Source organism: Doryrhamphus excisus, chromosome 8 (genome assembly GCF_030265055.1).
Source record: "Doryrhamphus excisus isolate RoL2022-K1 chromosome 8, RoL_Dexc_1.0, whole genome shotgun sequence".
Classification (NCBI taxonomy): domain Eukaryota; kingdom Metazoa; phylum Chordata; class Actinopteri; order Syngnathiformes; family Syngnathidae; genus Doryrhamphus; species Doryrhamphus excisus.
In genome coordinates, this window is record NC_080473.1 from 19,646,492 (window position 1) to 19,659,349 (window position 12,858).

A 12,858-nucleotide genomic window follows, 5' to 3' on the forward strand; every position below is an offset into this window, starting at 1 on the left:
GTTTTGCCAGTCTAGTAGTGCCAGACCCTGACGTGTCCTTGTTTTGTCGTTTCATGAGCTTTTCAAGGATGTTCAGGCAAAAAGACCACCATGCTTGCTGTCAAGGTTAGATTACATTACATTAGCGGTAGTTGTTTTACATCTGCACACCGACTGGCCGTGCCTGTTTTATCTGCGTCCTGCATGTATCAGAGGTGTGGACTGGAGTCACCGACTTGAACTGTATCCAGATTCGAGTCACAATTTTGATGACTTTGGACTTGACAACTGGGATAGGCTCCGGCATACCCCCACCACTGTAATGAGGATAAGCGTCATAGAAAATGATTGGATGGATTGACTTGACAATATCATCAACGACTTGCAACTGGACTTTGATTTTAACATGAAGGATTCTGGACTTGACTTTGACTTTAGTCTGATGACTTGGGATTATACTTGAGATTTTCAGTAAGTGTGTTGAGTTTAAGATTAAGATTAAGATTAAGATTAAGATTAAGATTAAGATTAAGATTAAGATTAAGATTAAGATTAAGATTAAGATTAAGATTAAGATTAAGATTAAGATATGCCTTTATTCGTCCCTCAGTGGGGAAATTTGTATTGCACAGCAGCAAGAGTACAGAGTCAGTTAAGCAGTACAAAATACACAATATAGAAAAATAAACAATATAAACAACCCAAGTATTAACAAAATCAACAGTTTTTCCCAGAGTTATATACAAATACAGTATGTAGATAATATGAAACGAGATGAGATATATGACCAGTCTATACACTGAGATCTTGTTAGAGAGTTAATATGAGGCATTATGGAAATACTTCACATATAGAGCTTAGTATATTGCATATAGAGCCCTTAATATTGCACATGGAGGTTGATCAGATATTGCACAGTGAATGGGGTCTGGAGTAACTATACTGACTATAAAAGCAAGTATTACACAGATGTACATAGCAGTCTATCGCTAAAGGAGCTCTCAAGTGCTGTCAAAGTGTCCTGCCGGGGGTGGGAGTCGTTCTCCAACATGGATGATAGCTTAGCCAACATCCTCCTCTCTCCCACCACCTCCACTGGGTCAAGAGGGCAACCCAGTGCAGAGCTGGCCTTCCTGATGATCTTATCCAGTCTCTTCCTATCCGCAGCCGAAATGCTGCTGCCCCAGCAGACCACTCCCTGGAAAATGGCTGAAGCCACAACAGAGTCATAGAGCGTCTTGAGGAGTGCCCCTTGCACTCCAAAAGACCTCAGTCTCCTGAGCAGATAGAGTCTGCTCATGCCCTTCCTGTAAAGTGCTTCCTTGTGATGAGTCCAGTCCAGTCTATTGTTGAGATGAACACCCAGGTACTTGTAAGATGTCACCATCTCAATGTCCGTTCCCTGAATGTTCACTGGTGTTGGAGGAGAGTGGATGCGCCTGCGGAAATCCACCACCAGCTCTCTGGTTTTCCCCGTGTTGATCTGGAGGCAGTTCCGCTGGCACCAGTCCACAAAGTCCTGTGTCAGTCCTCTGTACTCCAAGTCGTCCCCATCTGTGATGAGGCCAAAAATTGCAGAGTCATCAGAGAACTTCTGCAGGTGGCAGCTTGGTGTGTTGTAGGAGAAGTCTGCTGTGTAGAGGGTGAAAAGGAACGGAGCCAGGACCGTTCCCTGCGGAGCCCCCGTACAGCAGACAACCGTGCCGGACACACAGTCCCGTGTTTTCACATACTGTGGACGGTTGGTGAGGTAGTCCAGTATCCACGATGTGAGGTGCAGGTCCACCCCTGTGTTCTCCAGCTTGTCCCTCAGAAGTGCTGGTTGGATGGTGTTGAACGCACTGGAAAAATCAAAGAACATGATTCTCACCGTGCTCCCAGGTTTCTCCAGGTGAGAGAGCGCTTTGTGCTGGAGGAAGATGACGGCGTCGTCCACCCCAGTGCAAGGTTGATAGGCGAACTGGAGCGGGTCCATCGAAGGACCCAGCAGGGGGCGGAGATGGTCAAGGATCAGCCGCTCCAGGGTCTTCATCAGGTGTGATGTAAGTGCCACCGGCCTGTAGCTGCTGAGGTCCTTGGGGTGCGGCGGGTGGGTTTATGACCTGTAAGGACTCCTAAATTTAAAGCCTACGACTTTAGACTTGGATTGACATCTCTTATCTCGACTTGGACTTGCACATCTTTACTTGAGACTTGACTCGAGACTTACTAGAGACTTGCAAAACACTGACTCTCTCCCAAATCTGGCATGCATACACTGAGTGCATGATTTTTAGGACCCCCAAAATAAATTGGGGTTTATGGATTTATACATCCAACCAGCAGGGGGAGCCAAGTGACCAGCCAGAGCTTTTCTTCTTGTCACTCACACTCACCAGTGAGCAGTTGACACACAGACCTGCAGGAAAAATTAAGGCACCCTTAAATGTTGGGCAGGATTAATTGTGTATACACAATTTTTAATTTTAATTTTAATTTTAATTTTAATTTTAATTTTAATTTTAATTTTAATTTTAATTTTAATTTTAATTTTTATTTTTATTTTTATTTTTATTTTTATTTTTATTTTTATTTTTATTTTTATTTTTATTTTTATTTTTATTTTTATTTTTATTTGTATTTGTATTTGTATTTGTATTTTTATTTTTATTTTTATTTTTATTTTTATTTTTATTTTTATTTTTATTTTTATTTTTATTTTTATTTTTATTTTTATTTTTATTTTTATTTTTATTTTTATTTTTATTTTTATTTTTATTTTTATTTTTATTTTTATTTTTATTTTTATTTTTATTTTTATATTAATCAATGTTATTTACGTAATTGGTTTTATGTTAATATTTGTCCCACAAATTTGTCAGCTTTACATTCAGCCTGCACACCAATACCCTTTAGAAGTCACTTTATAAGGTGTAGTAATATTGTGGATTGACTGAGAGCCATGTATTTGGTCAGCAGTATACCCAAAGAATGTGATGTACAGAATAATTAGTAGTGTGGCGACTCTGCCAGTGCAGCTGGGACCGTAAACATGACTGTAAATGTCTTTGACTTCTGGTCGACTAATTCAATTTGGCCTAAGTGACTTAGAGCACGCCTAATGACTCCACTCTCTGTGGATCCATGGGGACACAGCGGGGAACATTAGAGGCCACAACGCAACTCTCATGGGTGTGCACACGAATGCACATAAACAGAAACGCACACGCAGCATCACACGGCAAGGTGACCTACAGTATCCATCTATTTCCTTTACCGCCTGTCCTCGCTAGGTGACCCATGTGTGTTTGAGTATGTCTGTGCAACGTGAGGAGAAACAGGGAGACAGCAAATCATGTGAATTGTATTAGAATGGGACTGGATATTAATTGAAAAGAAACAGAGCTGTTCAGTTAACTGATCAGTTAATACTTCTTATTGCTGAAAAGACAAAATAAAGTGGCGTTTTAATCCATTTCCAAATTCCTTTTTGTAAACCTTTAACATGGAAACTAGCCGACATCATGACTTGCAGTTCTATTGTGGCACAATAGTCAAATGCATTCTGTAGCTTGCAGAAAAAAAGCCATGCAAACAACACAAACTGTCTGTCATCACATATGACGCACAAAGTAAACTACCCATGTACCATGTGGGCATACAAACAAATATCTATGTGCGATAACCATGCAAAAAAACAAAACAAAAACACCCATATATTCCCACCACAAGGCATGCTGGGCAGCTTGCCTTTGCAGTGTTTGTTGCATTTTTGCTAGATTGCAAAATATGTTGAGGAGGTTGTCAGAAAAGTAAACAAGGAGAAGTTAACATACTCTTGATTTGTTGATTTGAATGTTTTATTGTTCATAGCTGACAGGAAACAATATGTAAAGCTAGGAAAATACACATCTGCAAGTTCATATATTACGTGCGGAGTTCCCCAGGGGATATATGCTAGGACTACGTTACAAAGCCATAGCATATCAGTATGTGGAATCAAACTATGGAATGGATTGAGTAAGGAAGTCAAACAATGCACAACGATGAGCCAATTCAAGAAACAATACAAGCAGTTGATGTTTGCTAAATACAAGGATGAAGAGTCTTGAACCAGTCATGATGTGCTATACATATCACTATATTGACACTTACTATGGTACACATTATGTCATTGGATGCTCATATCACCTCATACTTCGGTACGAGGTACATTATTAAAAAAAAAAACAAAAAAACCTTAAACTGGTGGTGGTCTTCTGACATAGATTGTTATGATCCACAGCCAACTGGCTTGTAAAAGTAGTTTTCTCTATGAACGTTTTGATTTGGAAGGTTGTCATGAGTTTAAAATAAAAAAAACAAAAAATAGATAAGGGTCATGGTAATGGTCATTTTCATATTTCATTTGAACATGCATCAGATTACAATTGAATGCATCACATAATCAGTTCACAGTTCCACATGTCCAAAAGGAGTAGGAAGAAGCAAAGCTTATTAAATCCTACCCCTCCATCTGGTACTTTTACAATCAGTAACTGTTACATTTGTTCACTTCCTGCTTTCCTAATATAATTTTTTTTTGTCACGTACCAAAGTATGAGGTGATATGAGCATCCAATGCCATAATGTGTACCATAGTAAGTGTCAATATAGTGATATATATAGCACATCATGACTGGTTCAAGACTCTTCATCCTTGTATTTAGCAAACATCAACTGCTTGTATTGTTTCTTGAATTGGCTCATCGTTGTGCATTGTTTGATTTCCTTACTCAATCCATTCCATAGTTTGATTCCACATACAACGTAGTCCTAGCACAGGGGTGGGCAAACTACGGCCCGGGGGCCACATCCGGCCCGCCAAGTGTTTGAATACGGCCCGCCCAATCTTTCAAAAGTATTTAATTTAAACTCAACATACAACCTGGCATCATGGCCTGAGCCAACCTTTTGATGGTTGTATCAATTTCATTGTTTGACATGGTCTGTTGTTTACAAAGTGCTCCTGAAAAAAGAGACACAAGCACATAATAATAATAAAAATTAAAATAATAATTATTATATTATTATTATAACTATTATGATTATTATATTTATTATATTAATGCTAATTATTATATTAATTATATATAATAACATTGTTATATTTGCATATTTTACATAATAATAATATAATAATAATTATTTTAATTTTATTTTAATTATTATAATATTTTTAAAATATTTAAATATAAATATAAAATAATAAATAATAATAGCAGATTGCATGACAATTTTACAGATACAATAATACCAGGTGGACTGTTACGTGTAAAATATATAGTCTGCCCCCCCCGGAAATTTTGTTATATCAATGTGGCCCACCCCTGTCCTAGCATATAAGTGTTTCAAATGTACTTCTTCCCTGAGATCATATTTCTCCTCTCTTGTAGAGAAGTATTGGATGACATTTTTAGGTAATTGCTTATTTTTAGCCTTATGCATTATTTTAGCTGTTTGAAGATGAACTATATCAGCAAGTTGAAGTATTTGTGATTTTAGAAATAAGGAGTTAGTATGTTCTCTGTAGGCGGCATTATGAATTATCCTTACTGACCTTTTTTGCAGTACATTTAGCGAGTGAAGATTGCTTTTATAGTTATTAGCCCATATTTCCACACAATAAGTAAGATATGGTAGAACCAGAGAGCAATAAAGAGTGTGGAGTGATTTCTGATTGAGAACAAATTTTGCTTTGTTCAATACTGAAATATTTCTGGCCACCTTATGTTGTATATTTGTAATATGAGGTTTCCAGCTCATATTTTCATCTATTGTGATCCCCAGAAATGTATTTTCGTTCACCCTTTCAATGTCTACACCGTCTATTTGTATTTGCTGGTGCGTGTCCCAGGTCATGATTGCGCAAGTCGTGATGAAAGGTAGATAAAGAAATGACAGTGTTGATCCTTCCATTTGTGACAAAGGATTGAGAAAAGTCCCGATTACTGTGTGATTCTACGGGTAATGCGGGGCGACGTAAGAAAAAGAAAGAAATGAAAGTCTTGTAAATTGCTTGACGGGGAAAAAGAAAAGAGGCCACTTGTGTCATCAAATGCTGCTTGCTGGAGACAAAACTCTGGAGGCTGGAATCAAAGTAATCTAGTTTCTATCACAAAGATGGGGAACAGTCCAGAGCCTGGGTGTGGTCCGAGATGACGGGGATCAGGTCTTGTCATGGAAGTCACAATGTCACAGTCACAGTCTGTCCTGCTTACAAACTTGGGTACATTTTGGAGGTTTACTGACGGGATAAGGGACCTTGGCTGGACGTGATGGCAGCAGATCCAGCGCTGTGAAGAAGATAAGGGCTGGATTCAGCGGATGGCCACAACTCAAAGTAAGACCAGATATCTGGCACCACATGAGCCAACTTGTACTGTTGTACTGCGCATGTGCTGTACCCAAAATTTATGTCCGGCCTAATTGCATTCAACCAGGATATCCCAGATGTTGTCCTACACAACAAAGGAGGGGATCTTTCAATGAGGGGACTTCTGACATCTTTTCATCTTCATGGTGATTTAAACAGTATATTTTATAGCTACTGACATTTTCCTCTTTTCATTTGAGTGCCAAGAGTAAAAGTGTGGAACAATTGGAACCATGACTGTGAAAAGCATCTAAAACAGGGGTGGGCAAACTACGGCCCGGGGGCCACATCCGGCCCGCCAAGTGTTTGAATACGGCCCGCCCAATCTTTCCAAAGTATTTAATTTAAACTCAACATACAACCTGGCATCATGGCCTGAGCCAACCTTTTGATGGTTGTATCAATTTCGTTGTTTGACATGGTCTGTTGTTTACAAAGTGCTCCTGAAAAAAGAGACACAAGCACATAATAATAATAAAAAATTAAAGTAATAATTATTATATTATTATTATAACTATGATGATTATTATATTTATTATATTAATGCTAATTATTATATTAATTATATATAATAATATTGTTATATTTGCATATTTTACATAATAACAATATAATAATTATTATTTTAATTTTATTTTAATTATTATAATATTTTATTATTTTTAAAATATTTAAATATAAATATAAAATAATAAATAATAATAGCAGATTGCATGACAATTTTACAGATACAATAATACCAGGTGGACTGTTACGTGTAAAATATATAGTCTCCCCCCCCCCGGAAATTTTGTTATATCAATGTGGCCCGCGAGTCAAAAAGTTTGCCCACCCCTGATCTAAAACAAACTACACAACTAAGAACTACATAAAAATAAAACAACAACAGGGAAGATGGAGTGGGATGGAGTGGTTGTAAAAATAGAACAATATGGTATTTAAAAAATAATGCATAATAGTAAAAAAAAAGGACAAGTTTGGGATTAATTAGGATGCAGAAAAAGTTATAATGTCATGAGCATGAAGTCGACATGTTATGGGAATAAAGTCATAATAAAGTCATAATACATTATTAAAAATTTTTTACAAGAATAATGTTGAAATAATTAGAAAATTAATTTAAAAAATAACCACAAAAATGGCAAATACAGCTGTAACTGTACGAGTATTTTAGTAAAAAAGAAAGTCGCAATTTTAGCATGACTAAACATGCAATATGAGGAAAAATTATTTTTAAATATTTGGAAAATAAAAAAACAACAACTGCAAAAACAGCAAAGTTGATATTAATAATAGACATTTGACTTACATAAGTAAGGTTATGTTAAAAGGACCAATACCTAGTAGGGTGTCACGGTTCGGCATGTCTGTGTTGCGGTGCGACCCCAGGATGCAGAGAGCAGGACCAAATGCAGGTAAAAATATTTATTTTTGCAATAATTTCAGCAGCAGGAAAAAGGCAACTCAAGACGTAGACGGACAAACTATAATGATCCCACACAGGGAGAAGCACACACCTGAACTAAATAGACACTGAAATTAGGGACAGGTGTGGGTGACTATGACAACGGAGGCAGTCGAGGAAAAACAGGAAGTCAAAGACAAAATAAGAGCGTGCAAAAAGGAAACCAAAGCCCAGACCGGAAACTCAAACCCAAACTGTCACTTGGGAACCCACACAGGGCGTGACATAAGGACGTCATCAGCCATATTTTTTGGCATCCAGTATGGATCCTTTTCGATTTTTTTTTTAAATTTCTCATCCATCCATCCATTTTCTGTACCGCTTATATATTGATTTTCAATGATTTTGTAAATTTTATTCACATAATGTTATGACTTTATTCCCATAATATAATATTTAGTTTTGTTTGTTTCTAATTTTTATTTTTATTTTTATTTTTATTTTTATTTTTATTTTTATTTTTATTTTTATTTTTATTTTTATTTTTATTTTTATTTTTATTTTTATTTTTATTTTTATTTTTATTTTTATTTTTATTTTTATTTTTATTTTTATTTTTATTTTTATTTTTACACTCCCCAATTTTTTTCTTGGTTTTGTTTGTTTCTCTTAATATTACAACTTCATTTTTTCTTTAATATTAAAATTTTATGACACAAAAAATATTTTTACCTCATAATATTTTGTTATTCAATTACTTTCTCTCTTTTTTCTTAATATTTTGACTTTATTGTTGTTTTTATTTGTTTTTTATTTGTAGTATGACCAAATATTTATTAAGGGAATCATTTTTTTACTGCTTTTTTTCAAAAAAAAATGTTGTGCACTTTAACACTCCACAAATGACAATATATTGTGTCCAATTTGCTTCCTGACTCTTTTCCCATAGGACGTGAAGAAAATGTAGAGAAATGAAATATGTGTCAAGATGTAAAAGTTGTGGTGTGAATAAAGGATCGCCAATTGTGCAAATGTTGCCAGCTATTTGTTCAAACTAATTGGCCATAAAGCTCTTGTGGGCCCATGTCATCTCATTAGGTGTGCATTGTACCTCATGAAGTGTCTAGGGAGTTCACATTTTCACCACTAGATGGCCCTATTGCACTGTGGTGATATTGTAATACGTACATTGAATTCCGGGTTTGTCAACAATAAGACGCCACCAGAGACTCATGTCTATTTGTCAGAAAAAGTTAGGTGAGGACACTGAAAAGCTCCGTGAGAAAAGCAATCAACAAGGAGCATGACGGAAGAAATGCAGCAAATTATATCAAATTTTTTTGGGAGACTCACCTCCATCTGTGAACTGTGAACCTTCATCCCCACCGCCTGCGTCACACTAATCATCACAATGAATTCCTTCAGCTTGCCTGGTATAATGGAATCAATTACTAGTGAGAAGAAAAGAGGCAGCCAAGCAGAAGGGTTGGGAAAGTAAAATGATGAAGACTGGATTAATATTCATGCTGAAAAAATGTCAAATTCTCAGTGTGTCGTCTGCAGCAAGGTCACGGTTGTGTTTATTCCCAGATGTTTTTTTTTTTTTAGGAATTTCATTGTCACATATTCATTACAAGTAAAAGGTACCTCATTTAGCAAAATGAGTTCCCTTTCAACAAAAATGAATAAAAGCTATATTATTTTCTTCATGGAGTGTACTTCCCCATCCTTAACCTTTCCACCATGAGCACCCAAAATCTATGCAACGCAGACAGGTTGAAGAGACCGTATCAAAAAGCACATCATCATCCTCAATCAGTCTGAAAGGCATTGACATAAAAGTTGCTTGCAGCCATGCGTGCTAAGTTACCATGGCGACACCTGCATTGGTTTTCTTGCCCACTTGTGATAAGCAGCGCCAGCGTGGGGGTGATGAAAGGAGAGCACGACACAGAGGTCATGTGGCAAAACCATTTGTATGTGTGTTGTTTCCCTTCCATGATGTACGTATACCTGGACTGGTCGCCAGCCAATCACAGGGCACATATAGACAAACAACCATTCACACTCACATTCATACCTATGGACAATTTGGAGTCGCCAATTAACCTAGCATGTTTTTGGAACGTGGGAGGAAACCGGAGTACCCGGAGAAAACCCACGCATGCACGGGGAGAACATGCAAACTCCACACAGAGATGCCCGAGGGTGGGATTGAACCCTGGTCTCCTAGCTGTGAGGTCTGCACGCTAACCCCTAGACCACCGTGCCACCCTGGAGATTATCATCAAGCCCCAAAATCATTAAGCCACCGGAACAGTTTCATCCTACAGCTTCCTGTCAGGACATCACTGTGCTGAGGTTAAGATCATCTTCATCAGAGCATCTCCTTCAGACTGCCACCATCATCGACATCGACGAGCCTCGGTTTCATGCAGATACCACCGCTGCCTTTGAGCCGCTTGCATCATCTGGTGGTTTCAACTTTAACTTCAACAGTACTACCTGGGATAGCGCTGCACTTCCATTACACATTTACTTGATGACCCCAAAAGCAGTCAGACAGCTTTTACTCAGGCAGATGGACCACATCTTCTAATCTTCATCGCATGTCATCATAGACTCTTTTCCAAGGTTCCAGCAAAGGCTGTCGCTGATTTTTCCAGACTCAAAAGCATCCATCATCCACCGACCAAGTCTGTGAAGAAGCTAAGACCTTAGCACAGACCTAAAACCTTGCTTCCTAATGCACAAGACTAGACACACACAAACTAATAAACACGTCTAAAAACCTCAGGTAGGGTTTAACAAGAAGAAACTGATGTTTGGGTTGGTCACCTGTCCAGACACAGTCTCAAGTTCTTGTTTTTTAATGCATAAGATTAGACACATGTAATCCAGAAAATAAGTAAATGTCACAAAAAAAGTGGGCTAATAAATTGACACACAAAGACTGCAGATTTCAGAAAATAACAGATGAAATCTCTACACTCTACAAGAAGCAATGAAGTCTGTAAAATTAAATAATTAAAAATAAAAAAATCACAAAATTTTTAACTATAATGATGAAAATGGTAATATTAATGATGATTATAATGATGGTAATAATGATAAAGATTATAACAATAATGATAATAATGATAATAATAATAATAATATTACAATGATAATAATAACAGGGGAAACAAGACAGTGGCATGAACATGAATATATCCTGTAAAAAGGGGTAGGCATTTATAAGCTTTTGCTTCAGCCTACTCCTTTTGGGCTTGGGATCAGATAGTTGAATACAAATGTAAATAATGGAAAGTTATATTTTGATTGATGTAAGAAATGCACTGTAATGATTCACATATTTGCCCAAATAAAGGGAAAAAAAAAAAAAAAAAGCTGAACTTCCACAGGGCTCGATGGAAAAAGTTCAAAAAGCTGGTGGAATCGGGTGCAGAGTGCCCGGACCAAAAAGACCCATTGGAAGACGCAGTCCAAGGCATTGACTTCACTCCAGTAGGCCGGCCTGGAACACCTTTAAATGTTCTTTCACTTTTATAGCCCTTTTTTGCACCTCCGAGGCACTCAAAGGGCTTTGACACTGTTAGCATATTTACCAACTGGTGACGCAGCATCAGGAGCAACTTGGAGTTCAGTATCTTGTCCAAGGATACTTCGACATGAGCACGGGAGGACAGAGGATCGAATCCACAACCTTCAGGTTGGGAGACGACCATTCTACCACCAGAGAAATGCTTCCAATTTAATCGTGAAAAAGAATAAAAACCAGTGACTGCCAACCTAATCACCAAGCCGCTCCTCATCAACGGTCGTTTCAGGAACACACGCAATCCGTCATGTCGGAAAAAATTGTCCTCACAACATCAGCGTTCCTTCATTGCTATGGACCCTCATGCTCGGATTTTGGCAGTCCATACCCAAAACTATCATTGCCCTACCCTAGCCAAACAAACCAATAGACAATCCCAAGAATTACTGTCCGATCTCACTGTGTTCCCCTCAAGATCCTGGAGCGACTCCATGAACCTGTCATCAACCCCCAGCTCCCAGACAGCCTTCCGCTAATGGCAGACAGATGGAGTCATCCCGCTAGACCAGGGGTGCTCACACTTTTTCAGCATGCGAGCTACTTTTAAAATGACCGAGTCAAAATGATCTACCCACTACAAAAATGCAAAACATCTATTTATTTTCAAATGTATTGAGGATTATTTGTACGTACAATGTATGTTGATGTACCTTACATAACCAAATGAGCCAATATTGCAAAACACACATAATTAACTATTAACATTTTTTGTAATTACCTGAGTTTACTTTGATGACTTGCACTGAATTGAACCAGCCAGGGATGCATAGTCCGGACAGTAGCTGCTGATAGCCAGCCTCAAGCACACTTCCAAATGTTTATCAGTCATGGATAATATCCGTATCATAATATCCGTATAATATTCCATATCCGTATGGAAGTGATATGTTTTTTGCCTTTTTACTTGGTCCAGTTTTTGCCTTTTTACTTGGTCCAGCTCCTTCACTCATTTTAGTGACCATAAACTTTAGCGAGGGCTTAAAATCTGACGCAATTCGCCGACTAGCTTAGCACTTTGCATCGTTGTTTACGCATGAGCGGTGACCTAAAGGTCAAAATTCAGTTGTCATCTGACTGGTTGTCCTGTATGTCAATCAAGTAACGGGGATGGATGATAGGCTGACATCGTAAGTTCTGCTGCACTTAGAGACGTTGTTTGATTTGATTGGTCGCCCGAAGGGCAACATTCAGTTGTCATCTGAATGGCTGCCCTGTATATCAATCAAGTGACGGCATTGATGCTAGGATGATATTTTTTTTATGTCACGCCGCGATCGACCAGCGATCGACCAGTACCACCTCCGCGATCGACCGGTAGCTCGCGATCGACTTAATGAGCACCCCTGCGCTAGACCTTATTGCGGTCTATGGAATTGTGTGGCCTCATCCTGAAACTCCTACGGCCCATCCCAGGCTGCAACCTCATGCGGTTCATTTCCAACATTAATCTTCTTCATGTTTAAAATACAATGAGAAAGG